The following is a 15,476-nucleotide window of genomic DNA, read 5'->3' on the forward strand; positions in this document are numbered from 1 at the left end:
TCAGGCCACAGGGGCATATAAATTATGCATGCTTATCCTCAGTGCGCTGAAACACAAAAGCCATTTACTTGCTCGACTATGATTAATATTGTACAAACGCTGTATCCTTGGCTTCTGATAAAAAGATGACCCTTTTTAGAACTTGCATGTTATTACTCAGGCTTTGAAATCAAATGCCACATCTCGCCTGTCTGTCCCATTATAATACAGGATATGACAGTACAGGAGATCTATATTCGTAAATACATGATGGTACGAGCCAGGCAGAGGGAGAAGTCTTTGAGCTTATTCAAAAAGGTTCCATTGGATGAAGAATTTTTTAAAAAGCAGTACAAAAAAAATTGTAGCATGTTGGGAAACTAAAAACGACAAAAGTTACAGAAGTATCCGAGCACAGGAAAGACGTGGTCAAATCTATCTACGTAGAACCACAGAAAAGTTATGGCACAGAAAGAGGCCATTCAGCTCATCATGTATGCGCCAGCAACATATATTTCATATTTTCTCTCTTCCTCTCCAGAAGTCTGGGGTATGGATCCACAAAGTTTCCAAAGTCCTCTACTACCTCCTCAGGTTGGCCGTTCTTTGTGATTCCTGGGATGGCAGGATTGTTGTATGAGAAGAGATTGGGCCGACGAGGCCCATAATCACTGGCTTTTAGAAGAATGTGAGGGGATCTCATTGAAACGTAAAAAATTCTGGCAGGGGTGGACAGACTGGATGCAGGGATGAGGTTTCCGCTGGCTGGGGGGGGGTCTAGAATGAGGGATCACAATCTCAGGATACAGGGATAGACCATTTAGGACTGAGATGAGGAGAAACTTCTTCACTCAGAGGGTGGTGAACCTGTGGAATTCTCTATCACAGAAGACTGTGGAGGCCAAGTCATTGAATATATTTAAGCAGGATTTCTAGATATCTAAAGGCGTCAAGGGGTGTGGGAAGAGAGCGGGAGCATGACGTTGAGATAGAGGATCAGCCACGATCATGCTGAATGGCGGAGCAAGCTCGAAGGGCCAGAGGGCCTACTCCTACTCCTATTTTCTAGGTTTGTGTATGAGTCAAGCCAGTGAGGACTGTCTGAACCACTACTGCTAAACATCCCATTCTCACCTTGAATAAAACCAGAAAGTGCTAGAAATACTCAGCAGGTTTGGCAGCAGCTGTGGAGACAGATACAGAGCTAGCAATTTGAGTCAAAAGTGACTTTTCTACAGAACTGTAGTTCTGTTCTGTAGAAATGTCATATTCGACTTGAAATGTTAATGCTGTTTCTCTCTCCGCAGATACTACCAGACCTGCTGAGTATTTCCAGCACTTTCTGGTTTTACTTCAGGTTTCCAGCATCTGCAGTATTTTATTTTTATTATCCATTCTCACCTTGTGTTAGCAGACATGCCCTTTTCACCAATGGTTACAGGATGGTAATGTTCCCACCCTCTCTGGCTCACACCATGAGGCCCCATCTGTGCCCTGGAACTTTAAAAAAAAATTCATTCATGGGATGTGGGTATCGTTGGCTAGGCCAGCATTTATTGCCCATCCCTAATTGCCCTTGTTCAGAGGGCACTTTTGTGGGTCTGGAGTCACATGTAGGCCAGACCAGGCGAGGACATTAGCGAACCAGATGGGTTTTTATGACAATCAACAATGGTTTCATGGTCATCATTAGACTTTTAATTCCAGATATTTATTGAATTCAAATTCCACCATGTGCTGGGTGGGATTCGAACCCAGGTCCCCAGAGCATTACCCTGGATCTCTGGATTACCAGTCCAATGACGATACCACTACACCACTGGCTCCCCATGAACTGCCAGTGATCTCACCATCGACTGAGAATTTAATTATTCTAATCTGCATAGCTCAGCTGCAAACTGGCATTACCATTGAGTTACAAGAGGAGTTATACAGAATACAGATTAATACATCTGTCGACAAAGACTGTTGAGAAATACTTTCTTGTCACCAGCCAGGACATTAGGAGCATATCAATCTGGGCTAGATTTTGCACTCACCGCTGAAGCACCATTGCCCTCAAAGATCAAGCAATTTGATTCCCCCCTTTCCCTCGGCAGCTTAAATCTGGTGTCAAGTCAAGAGGAGCTCCAGGTGTCGTGCAGCAATAATACCTTCAAGTAAGCTAAGCAGCCAATCACAGTGAAGTATTCTCATAGACAGCAAACCAGGAAGTTAAAAGCAACAATTAGCCTTTACTTTTATTTTAAATTTTCAGAAAGTGAAATAAATGATTATAATTGGATTAAGATAGAAGTCAAAATATCATTTTAGATTTTATTAAAATATGCAAAATTTATCAGAATCGAGAAACTTACTATACCAGAAATATAAAATTTGTTTCTCAGGGCTGGTGATAGTGTTTAGCATTTATGAAGTTAAAACCTAGTTACACCTCATTCAACAAGGTGTAACTTTCCAAAGGTTGTTCAAGTGAAACTAACAGCATAAAAGTGGAAGCTTTTAGTCAATTCACTGATTGCTTAGGGATTGCAATCTGGAGAGGCCTCAATGGTGCACATTCTAGAGGAGAATAGTATCATCCAGCAACTTCTGGTCCTTTGCATTATTCTGCACGTGCAGACTCCCAAAATTGCTGTCAGTTTCAGTGGAATAATGACAGGGAACGCTGACAATTTCTACCACAGCCTTTATATGTCGTTACTACCAGAAAATGCAGGACAATTACTTGATTATTTCTCTACTCCCTAAGCTCATCCTTCCTGGTACCTTCATTCTCACCTCCTCCAAGTGCAAAGATCTTATGGTTTTCATTGTCACCAAGATAGGGGCTATCCATTCTCCTATTATTGCTTCCTTCCATTTAACCTGTCCACAAAGCCAAACCTCCTACCAGCCCCATTCCCACATCTTACTCTACCTTCTCCCCATTCCTCCCCATGGTGTCTCAAAACCCATCGTGCCCATTAGGTTTTCCTCCTATTCCCTGGACCCTCTTCCCCATTAAACACAATCATCCAACTTCCTTTCCATCAATTTTAGGCAATATTGTCAATCATGTAATCACTTCAGACTATATACAAACCCCTTCAAACGACAGTCAGCAGTCCCCTTCTCAAAACAAACACCCTCAATTCCTCTGTCCTCATTAGCTACTGGCCCAGGTATAAACATACTAAAATGACAGATAGGAAAAAGTCAAATGGTGCATCTAGACTGTCCCATATAGTATCATGATAATAACTCTCTCCACCTTAACTGGAGCCATTTATTCTCTTGGGAGAGGCAAGAAACCAGATTGTCACTGGCCCCATCATGGGCCTCAGGCCTGGTTTCTTAGGCCCCCGACCAGCCATATTCCTGACTTGGCCTACACAAGCCATTCAGCAAATGTTCCCAACATGTGAGTCTCAGATCACAACCCACCACACTACCTCTTATCTTTGTCATAAACTTCACTCATTCAGGCCTTGGGCCACCCTTTGCCAAGGGTTTTGCCCACACACAGTCCCTCATGCTGCACCACCTTGGGCCTTACTCAAACAGCAGTCCCCCACACCTCTGCCATTCTTGCCTCCTGGTGGTGACTTCGCACCTATTCTTGCCTCAGGCTACCTATATATCCGCGATGTATTTCTGAGTCACAGGGTTTCAGGTTCAAGTGCCACTCCAGGGCGTCAGCAGTAAAATCAAGGCTGAAACTCCAGTGCAGTATTGAGGAACAAGGGTTATGGAGGACAGGCATGGAGGTGGCATTAAGGGCACAATCAGATCAATCATGACCTTATTGAATAGTGTAGGATATCAGTGGGCCAAAAGGCCCACTCCTGCTCCCATTTCTTATGATCTTATGTCAAAGGTCCCGTCTTTCAGGTGAGATGTTAAACCAAGGCCCCATCTTCCCGCTCGGGTGCATGAAAAGGATCCCATGGCACTATTTCAAAGAGCAGGGGAGTTATCACCGATGTCCTGCCAATATTTATCCCTTAATCAACATCACAAAAAAACAGATTATCTGACCATTATCACATTGCTGTTTGTGGGAGTTTGCTGCATGCAAATTGGCTGCTGCATTTCTTACATTCCAACAGTGACTACACTTCGAAAAGTACTTAATTGGCTGTAGAGCACTCTGAGGCATCTGGTGGCCATGAACAGCACTATATAAATGCAAGGCTTTCTTTCGAGGGAAAATGATAAAAGACAATGAAATATAGGTTAGGAGAGCAGTCTATATGACTGATGCTCATGGAGAATGGTGGCATGATAAACCATAGGGATTAACAGAGATAGCACAGCAGCACTTGTCTAACTGGAGAGTGCAATACAGGGGAATGGATCCGCCAACTGCAGATACACTGCAAGCACTCTATCTCCCTACATCATTGAACAGCCACCTCCTAGCTGGACAGAGAGGAGAAAAGGAGCAAAGTCATTAGACAACAAAGAAGCAGAATAACAGTGAAAAACAACCCTCCGCAAAAGCAAGAGTGACAAGTAAGATAAACAGTCCTGACTCACCGTCAAATGAGTCAACTAGTTAAATATTTTAAGTAACACAGTCTGTTGGTCAGATAAACACTTGCAAATAAGGTAGGGTCTCGCCAAAGTGTTGATTCCCAAAGTCTAATCGTATTGACTGAAAGATACATAATACATGCAGGCTGTCCAAAGCAAACTATCATCATGGTGCTTTTATGCAGCCAAGTCGGGTTTAGGCCAGTGGTGCTATACTCATCCCCTTTTGCCAATCTCCTCCATTACAGCTAATCTCAGACAGTGGAAAAAAGGAAATAATGAAAATCCCATCTGAAAAAACAATTTTAATTTATATAGCTACATACACATAGCAAAATATCCCAAGGCAAATTACAGAAGTGTTACTGGACAAAAGTTGTCACTGAGCAACATAAGGAGATATTACACAGGCAACCAAAAGCTTGGTCAAAAATGTAGGTTTTAAGAGTTGTCTTAAAAGAGAGTGGACACAGAGAGGTTTAGGGTGGGAATCCAGAGCTTAGGGCCTTGGCAACTGAACGCACAACTATGGAGTGTAAGAAACCAGGTATGCCCAAGAGGATAGAATTGAAGGAGTGCAGAGGTATTGGGGTTTGTAGGGCTGGAGGAGGTTATAGAGCTAAGGAGGGAGCAATTTGAAAGCAAAAGGTTTGAGTGCAGGCCCAAATACCTACAAAAAAAAACTGCAACAGAGTAGCTTAGGCACCTTATATACTAAATGAAACTAATAGCGAGATTCCTGTATATTTGCAGAGTAAAAGATTCTTGATACTTCTAGAAAGTACTCACTTTCTTTTGTTTTAATTTTACCCAAAGATTGGGGTGTTGGAATCTTACATGGAAGAACATTTATCAGCAAGTATGGGATAATAAGGATGAAAGTACTGTTGTACACACTCAGGTCCCTGCCCATGTTATGTGTGATGATGTTAGAGTCATAGAGTCATAGAGGTCTACAGCACAGAAAAAGGTGCCTTCGGCCCATCGAGTCTGCGCCAGTTAAACAAGTACCTAACTATTCTAATCCTGTTTTCCAGCACCAGGCCCATAGCCTTGTATGTCTTGGTATCGCAAGTGCACATCCAAATACTTCTTAAATGTTATGAGGATATCTGCCTCTACTACCCTCCCAGGCAGTGAGTTCCAGATTCCCCCCACCCTCTGGGTGAAAAAATTCTTCCTCACATCCCCTTTAAACCTCCTGCCCCTTTCCTTAAATCTATGCCCCCTGGTTACTGATCCCTCCACCAAGGGGAAATGGTCCTTCCTGTTGACACTATCTATGCCCCTCATAACTTTATACCCCTCAACCTCCTCTGCTCCAGGGAAAATTACCACAGTCTATCCAATCTCTCCTCATAACTAAAACTATCCAGCCCAGGCAACATCCTGGTAAATCTCCTCTGCATTCTCTCTAGTGCAATCACACCCTTCCTATAAAGCGCATTCCAGAACTGCACGCAATACTCTAGCTGTGACCCAACTAGCGTTTTATACAGTTCCAGCATAACCTCCCTGCTCTTATATTCTATGCCTCGGCTAATAAAGGCAAATATCCAATATGTCTTCTTAACCACCTTATCTACCTGGCCCGCTACCTTAAGGGACCGGTGGATATGCACACCAAGATCCCTCTGATCCTCAGTACTTCCCAGGGTCCTACCATTCATCGTGTATTCCTGTGCCTTGTTTGTCCTGCCCCAGTGCATCACCTCACACTTACCTGGATTAAATTCCATTTGCCATTGATCAGCCCATCTGGCCAGCCTGTCTATATCCTCCTGTAAGCTAAGACTATCTTCCTCACTATTTACCACCCCGCCAATTTTTGTGTCATCCGCAAACTTACTGATCAACTCTCCTACATTCAAGTCTAAATCGTTTATATATACCATAAACAGCAAGGGACCCAACACCGATCCCTGTGGAACCCCACTGGACACAGGTATCCAGCCACAAAAACACCACTCAACCATCACCCTCTGCTTCCTGCCACTCAGCCAATTCTGGATCCAATTTGCCAAATTGCCTTGGATCCCATGGGCTCTTACCTTCATTTATCAGTCTCCCATGTGGGACCTTATCAAAAGCCTTGCTGAAGTCCAAGTAGACTATGTCAAATGCATTGCCCCCATCTACACACCTGGTCACCTCTTTGAAAAATTCAATCAAATTGGTCAGACATGACCTCCCCTTAACAAAACCATGCTGACTGTCCTTGATTAATCCCTGCTTCTCCAAGTGTAGATTAATTCTGTCCCTTATAATTGCTTCCAAAATTTTCCTCACCACTGAGCTTAGACTGACTGGCCTGTAGTTCCCTGGTTTATCCCTTCCTCGCTTCTTGAATAACGGTACCACATTGGCTGTCCTTCAGTCCTCTGGCACCTCTCCTGTGGCCAGAGAGGTATTGAAAATTATTGCTAGCGCCCCTGCTATCTCCTCCCTTGCCTCACTCAACAGCCTGGGATGCATTTCATCCGGGCCTAGAGATTTGTCCACTGTTAAGCCTGTCAAACCACTTAGAACCTCCTCCCTATCTATGCTAATTTCTTTTAATCATATCACAGTCCTTCTGCCTGATTTCCATACCCACGTCATCCCTCTCACTTGTGAACACCGACACAAAGTATTCACTTAGAACCCTACCTACATCTTCCAGCTCCACACACATTATGGTCCTTAATGGGCCCTACTCTTTCCCTAGTTATCCTCTTACTCTTAATGTACTTGTAAAATAACTTAGATTTTCCTTTATTTTACCTGCCAATGTTTCTCCATGTCCCCTTTTTGCTCTCTTAATTTCCTTTTTAAGTTCCCCCCGACACATTCTAAACTCCTCGAGGGCTTCCACTGTTTTGAGCCCTCAGTATCTGCCATAAGCCTCCCTTTTTCTCTTTATCCAATCCTCGACATCCAGGGTTCCCCGGATTTGTTGGTCCCACCTTTCGTCTTTACTGAAATATGTTGGCCCTGTACTCTCCCTATTTCCTTCTTGAATGAGTCCCACGGCTCTGACGCAGATTTACCTAAAAGTATCTGCTCCCTGTCCACTCTGGCCAAATCATATCTGATCTTATTAAAATCAGCCTTCCCCCAATTTAGAACTCTGATTTCTGGCCCATCCTTGTCTTTTTCCATAACAGCTTTGAATCTAACAGAGTTATGACCACTATCTGCAAAATGCTCCCTCACTGATACCTCTACCATTTGCCCGGCTTCATTCCCTAAAATTAAGTAGGGCCCACTACTACTACCCTATTATTTTTACACTTCTCTGAAATTTGCCTACATATCTGCTCTTCTATTTCTCTCTGACTGTTTGGGGGCCTATAGTACACTCCCAGCAATGTGATTGCTCCTTTTTTGTTTTTCAGTTCTACCCATATGGTTTCATTTGAGGAACCTTCTAAGATGTCATCCCTCCTTACTGCTGTAATTGATTCCTTGATCAATATTGCGATACCCCCTCCTCTTTTACCTCCTTCCCTGTCTCGCCTGAAGGCCGTATATCCTGGAATATTGAGCTGCCAATCCTGCCCCTCTCTCAACCATGTCTCTGTGACAACAATGGCATTATACTTCCATGTGTTAATTTGTGCCCTCAACTCATCTGCCTTATTCGTCAGACCCCTTGCATTAAAATAAATACCATCCAACCTTGCCAAACTCCCTTGTGCCTTAACTGGCCTATAATTTCTATGCCTTCCAGACTCACTTGCTCTCTCTTCTAATTTTGGCTGTGCATCTCCCCTTGCTGAACCTCCTCTCAGGATCTCATCTCCCTGCAAAGTTAGTTTAAACCCTCCCCAACAGCACTAGCAAACCTCCCAGCAAGGATGTTGGTCCCATTCTGGTTCAGGTGCAACCCATCTGTCTTGTACAGGTCCCACCACCCCCCCACGAAGCGATCCCAATGTCCCAGAAATCTAAAGTCCTCCCTCCTTCACCATCTCTCCAGTCACGCTTTCATCTGGACTAACCTCCTATTTCTATACTCACTAGCGCGTGGCACCAGAAATAATCCAGATTACTACTGTTGAGGTCCTGTTTTTTAATGTGTTTCCTAGCTCCCTAATTTCTGCTTGCAGGACCTCATCCCTCTTTCTACCTATGTCGTTGGTACCAATATGTACCACGATCTCTGTCTGTTTTCCCTCCCCCTTTAGAATGCTCTGCAGCCGTTGCCAGGTATTACTTTCATTACTGTCACTCAAATACTCTGGGATGTCTACAGCAGAGTACTGCAGTTTTACAAAATACAGAGGAGTGAAAATCACCAACAGTAACTAAGTTAAGTTTTATGGAAATCTATACGGTAGAGGTTTGGGGTCTGTGGAAAAGAAAAGTACAGACAGGGACGCTATAAAAAACTAGAATGGCTTCCCTACTTCCTAGAATAGTTAGCCAGGCACAACCAGAATCATGATGTTAGACACAAGAATAAATGTTAGAAACAGTCCAGAAATACCAGAAAATATGGGCACAACAGAAAAGGAATGGAGGATGGTGGGAGGAAAGCAGACAAGGAGAAAGAGGGAGGAAAGAAAGGCAGAAAGGATAAGATAAAAGAAGAACGAATGGAATGATAAAAAGGAGAGCAAGGAGGCAACAAGGGAAGAAGAGAGAGGGAAGGAAGACAGAAAGCGGAGGGAATAAAAAAGGAAGAGAGGAAAGGAAGAAAAGAAAGGACAGCATAAATAATGTAAGAAGGGGCTGATCAAAAGAGGAGGAGGGAGGAAAGGAAGAGAGGAAGGGAGGAAAGGAAGAGAGGGAGGAAAGGAAAGGAAGAGAGGGAGGGAGGAAAGGAAGAGAGGGAGGATAGGAAAGGAAGAGAGGGAGGAAAGGCAAGGAAGAGAGGGAGGGAGGAAAGGAAGAGAGGGAGGAAAGGAAAGGAAGAAAGGGATTAAGAGATTAGGTGGAAAGGGGAGGGAGAAATGAAAGGAAAAATGAAAAAATGCAGTAGAAAGCAACAGAAAGGAGGGGGAGGTCATTCAGCCCCTCGAGCCTGTTCTGCCATTTAACTCGATCATGGCTGATCTTCTACCTCGACCCATTTTCCTGCAATATTCCCATACCCCTTGATGTTATTAGTGTCCAGAAATCTATTTATCTCCGCTTTCAACAAACTCAATGACTGAGCCTCCACAGCGCTCTGGGGTAGAGAATTCCAAAGATTCACCACCCTCTGAAAAAATTCCTTCTCATCACAGTCCGAAATGGCCTACCTCTTATTCTGAGACTGTGAGCCCTGGTTCTAGACTTCCCCAACCCAGCCAGGGGAAATACCTTTCCTGCATCTACACTGTCAAGCCCTGTAAGAGTTTTGTACATTTCACCTCTCTTTCTTTTAAACTCTAGAGAATACAGTCCCAGTGTCCTCAATCTCTCCAGGATTCAGGTCCAGTGTCCTCAATCTCTCCAGGACAATCCTGCTATCCCAGGAAAAGTCTGGTGGACCTTCGTTGCAGTCCCTCTCTGGCCAGTGTATCCTTCCTTAGGTAAGGAAACCAAATCTGCAGACAAAACTCCAGTAAGGGAAGGTTCAGACTTGCAGTTACATTGCAACTCATCATATTATTATAATGACTCAGCCTTTCACCTATGATTTCTGCCATGCAGGAAAACATAATGCTTGATTACTTTATAATAAGCATTAAAAAGGTAATTTGAAGAAAAATGCAGAATCTTTAAAATGATTATTTTGGTACCAAAATGCCAAGATCATTCTAAAATCATTACCACAACTCTGCAGCAGCAGAAAATCCAGTGTGGCTTAGGACTTGATGTGGCTTCTGAACATGAATATTTACTTTGGAGGTGCAATTTTATACAATGAAATACTAACTGTATGGAGCATTTAAAGGATTCACAAATTAAAATTAAACCTAAGCGTGTGCAGATTACCTAGGTGAGGAATTAAAGAAACTATCATCCTGACTTTGTAAATCCAGGAGAGGTCAGGTCACAACCTGTCAATATTTCAGGGTCACAAGCATTGAGTCATTCAGAAAATACAAAAATCAATTTGAAGGTTAATGTAGATGAGTAAATGCTGTCATGTTTTTCAACTTGCAGGGAGGATAACCAATGGGGTTAGCAATTGTGTGGTCACATTTCTTTTAAACATCAGTGAAGCTTGACAAGTGGGTAATGAGTCATTTCAAAATGACACCCCAGCCCACCTCATATACTCTTAACTCTGAAGAAATAGTTTAAAAAAGTGTGAGGTAATGCACTTGGGGAGGGCTAACAAGGCAAGGGATTACACTATGAATGGTTGGACCCTGGAAAGTACTGAAGATCAGAGGAACCTTTGTGCACATATCCATAGACCCCTGAAGGTAGCAGGGCATGTAGATAAGGTGATTAAGAAGGCATATGGAATACTTGCCTTTATTAGTTGAGGCATAGAATACAACAGCAGGGAGGTTATGCTGGAACTGTATAAAATGCTAATTAGACCACAACTGGAGTACTGCGTGCAGTTCTGGTTACCACATTATGAAGAAGGATGTGATTGCGCTGGAGAGGGTGCAGAGGAGATGTACCAGGATGCTGCCTGAACTGGAGAGTCTGAGCTATGAGGAAAGATTGGATAAGCTGGGGTTGTTTCCTTGGAGCAGCAAAGGTTGAGAAGGGACCTGATAGAGATGTATAAGATTATGAGGGACATAGATAGGGTGGATAGGAAGGCACCTTTTCCATTAGTAGAGGGGTCAACAACCAGGGGGCATAGATTTAAGGTAAGAGGTAGAAGGCCAAGAGGGGAGTTGAGGAGAATTTTTTTCACCCAGAGGGTGGTGGGAATCTGGAACTCACTGCCTGAAAGGATGGTTAAGTCAGAAACCCTCATAACATTTAAGAAGTATTTAGATATTCACTTGCACTGCCATAGCCTCCAGGGCTATGAGCCAAGGGCTGGAAAATGGGATTAGTGTAGTCAGGTCTTTGTTGACCGGAATGGACCCAATGAGTTGAATAGCCTCCTTCTGTGCTGTAGATGTCTACGAGTCTAACTTGTTCTGTGTATGATGCACTCATTTTGCAAGGAGACCTCAATGGTTTCCGAACTTAATTGATCTGTGAAGCGCTAATTCAACAACAACAATTTACATTTGTATTGCATCTTTAATGCAACAAAATGTCTCAAGGTGCTTCACAAGAGTGATTATCAAAAGAAATTTGACACCAAGCTGCACAGAGAGATAATTAGGACAGATGAACTAAAGTTTGGTCAAAGAGTCAGATTTTTAGGAATATCTTAAAAGAAAATAGAGAGGTGGAAAGGCAGGGAGGTTTAAGGAATTCCAGACACTGGGGCCCAGGGAGCTGAAGGCTCAGCCACCAATGGTGGAACGATTAAAATCAGTGATGCACAATAGGCCAGAATTAGAGGAGTTCAGGCAATTGACCAACTTTTTGTTGAGGGCTCCAAACCCAACTGGAATCTAGAACTAATCCCAAGAATGTTCTAACACACTGCACTTACAGAGGGAAGGGCCAAGGGTCTGCACCTGCAAGGCCCAGGATAGCTACCAACAGATTTTTATTAGACAAAAGTTTTAAAGGTTACAGAACTGAGGCAAGTAGATGGAGTTAAATAATATCAGCCATAATTGAAAGTTGGTGGAACAGGCTCAAAGGGCTGAATGGCTTCTGCCCACTCCTTTTGATTTTGAATGGAGAACAGAACTTTGCAATCAGAAAGATGGGGAGATGAGGGGGGATTATTAAACACTGCTAGGTCCTTTAAGGGAATGACAATACAGGATCACTTGGTGCTTGTAACCTGATCTATTTTGTACTCTGAAGGTCACCAAGGAAACCTGCACCTACTCAGCGTCTTGTTTCAATCAGCAAATCCTTTAAATGCTATACCTGGTTAATACTTTAATTTGTAAAATTGAACCCAGACAAAGTGCTATAATCCTCCCTTGCTGGCAATCTGCCTTCTCGTAAGATGATGGTTTGTGCCGTGGTGGTCAACTCTGTGTTAAGCATCACCTGATTTGGCCCAGGAATCCCTGGTGTGGCCGTCTCTGCCACATTTGCTGCAGAGGAAGACAGTGGATTGAGGTGGTGCCTGATTCACTGGCCTCGGTTTTCCCTGGGCTCTCTTCTTGGCCAGCTGAGCTTTTCATTTCTGCTCTCCTCTTCCAATGCCCTTCCAAAAGTCAGCCTCTGGAGGTCACGGCCATCAGCGACTGTCTCCGAGTTGTCATTGTCAATGTCCGCCATCTTCATATCTCACTTGGCAACTGTCCTTGCAGCGGAGATTTGGATGCAACCCAGTGGCTAGCTCACCATGCATGAGGTTTTTGGGTAAACGGCTGTCATTCATCTGATGAATGTGGCCAAGCCGGCGCAGATATCATTGCATTAGCAATGAGTGTACGCTGATGGAATTAGCACACTGCAGGACCTTGGAGTTGATGACCTTGCCCTGCCAAAAGATGCCGAGGATACGTTTGAGGCAGTGAAGGTGGAATCTGTTCAGCCTTCTCTTCTGCCTAGCATATGTTATCCAGGTCCTACATAATTCTCCAGCATGTAAATATTAGTGTAGGGAGTTTCACATTGAGTTTTTGCTGTCACTCTCTTCACTTTTATCTCTTTAGGGTCAAGGTAGCAGTTCAGTACCAAAATATGGCATCATCTTACAGCTGAACAGATTCTCAATAAAAAAAATTAGGAACAAAATTTGCCAAAGGCTACAGATAAAGAGGAAACAGGCTACAAATTGGCCCCAGGCTGCATTATAAATGCACTAAATTAGCAGAAAATTTAAAGTTTGAATTTGATGATGATAGCGGTCAAAATACTTTTTAAAAATCACAATTTTCAAATCAGACCACTGCTATGAAACTCAGGCAGAAAGATGTTATCAAGGCTGAAGCTTCTTCAATTAGCAACTGTTCAGATTCAGGTTTCTAAAATACCATTTTTGCTTTAAATAGCCATGCAGCAATTCCCTCCAACGGACATTTCTTTTTATTTCAGATATTCAGCATCTGCAGCATTTGTTTTCTGTGCTCTCAGCTACTGCTGAAATCAGCTCATTAAGAACATAACAACAATTATATTTAGATAGCACCTTCGACGGAATAAAACATCCCAAGGTGCTTCACAAGAGTGTTATAAAGCAAAGTTGGACACCAAGTCAAATAAGGAGATATCAGGGCAGACGGCCAAAGAGATAAGCTTAAGGAGCGTCGTAAAAAAAGGAAAGAGAGGTAGAGAGGTGCAGTGGCTAAGGGGGGCATTTTCAGAGCTTTGGGCTGAGACAACTGAAGGCACGGTCACCAAAAGCGGAGCAATTAAAGTGCAGGAGGCAAAAGAGACCTAAATTAGATGAGCGCAGATAGAAATAATAAAAACATAAGAAAAAGCAGGAGTAGACCATTCAGCCCCTCGAGCCTGCTCTGCCATTCAATATGATCATGGCTGATCTTCTATCTCAAATCCTGCTCCCTATATCCTTTGATTTCTTGAGACCCCCAAAAATCTGTCCAAAATTGTCTAGTTTAATATACTAGACAATGGAGTATTCACAACCCTCTGGTGAAGAAATTTCTCCTCACCTCAGTCCTGAATAATCAACACTGTTGTGACTTGTGAGTCCCAATTGCACGTTTGGTATGGGGTGATTGAGTTGGGTGCTTTAGATAGATAGTTCTGCAGACACTTCTTAGATGGAAAACATTCTGTTTATTGACAAGGTACTCAGCAGCTACACGTGTGCCTCTACACCAAACTCTATCACTTGCAGACTACTGACTTCCAACTAATTACAGACTAACTACTGAGGTAGCCTGTGCTACGCTTATATTGCTTACACAAGGTCATGTGATCTTCCATTATAACATTCTTCTTAATGGTATACTACACATTAGATAAAGCCATAGTTACCACATCCCTGCTCCTTTACTCAGAAACGCAGTTTATATTTACAATTATAATTTTCTCAAAATAACAAATTATTTACACAGGTAAGTAATTTACAAATTCAGTCTTTCTGAGGGTTTCCTTTGGCGCGTAAAACATCTCAGCTCTACAACTTCAGATGCTTTGTTAGGAACCTCATTTTCTGAAGTTGTCTGAACATTACATTCATCGGCGGTACCTGCAGACCCATTTTCTCAACTCTTGTAGGTACAACAGGCGCTTCAGGCACATCTGTACTAGGTTGAGTTCTCAGTCATGAACACTGGTGGAATCATTTCTTGATGATTTGTCTCTCTCTCTTCCTCAACAGATCCACATGTCTCCTTATGTCTCGGCCTTCCACCTTCACGTGGTAAGACAGAGGTCCAGTCACTGCACTTCTTTCACCTGGTAACCACTTTGGTGCTTCTCCAAAGTTCTTCACATATACCATCTCTCCCATGGTAAATTTCCTTTCATGACTATGCCAGTAATGTCTAGTTTTCTGATTTCCTTGACTCCTTTTCACCTTCCTCCATAAGTTCAGCATTATTAAGCTCAATCTCGTCTTGAGATGGCGTTTCATTAATAATTCCATTATTAATAATAAATAATTCCGTAATTAATTCCATTAATGAGGAGGGGAAGGCATAGTGGTATTGTTGTTGGACCAGTAATCCAGAGACCCAGGATAATGCTCTGGGGACCTGGGCTTGAATCCCGCCATGGCAGGTGGTGGACTTTGAATTCAATAAAAATCTGGAATTAAAAGTCTAATGATGACCATGGAACCATTGTTGATTGTTGTAAAAACCCATCTGGTTCACTAAAGTCCTTTACGGAAGGAAGTCTGCTGTCCTTACCTGGTCTGGCCTACATGTAACTCCTGACCCACAGCAATGTGATTGACTCTTAAATGCCCCATGAACTAGGGGGAAACTAGGGATGGGTAATAAATGCTGGCCTGGCTGGCAACGCCCACATCCTATGAACGAATAAAAAAGAATTCCACAGGTGTGACACCTGTTGCTTTATGAGGAATGAAAAAGAAA

At 43.0% G+C, this 15,476-nt stretch overlaps 1 protein-coding gene across 2 annotated transcripts in view; it reads right to left on the reverse strand.

The window, feature by feature from the left end:
• The window catches only part of eefsec (eukaryotic elongation factor, selenocysteine-tRNA-specific), a 445,969-nt gene that overhangs the window by 232,264 nt on the left and 198,229 nt on the right, over window positions 1–15,476 (reverse strand). The gene's annotated exons all lie outside the window — the stretch shown is intronic.

This window comes from Carcharodon carcharias, chromosome 7 (assembly GCF_017639515.1).
Source record: "Carcharodon carcharias isolate sCarCar2 chromosome 7, sCarCar2.pri, whole genome shotgun sequence".
Taxonomy (NCBI): domain Eukaryota; kingdom Metazoa; phylum Chordata; class Chondrichthyes; order Lamniformes; family Lamnidae; genus Carcharodon; species Carcharodon carcharias.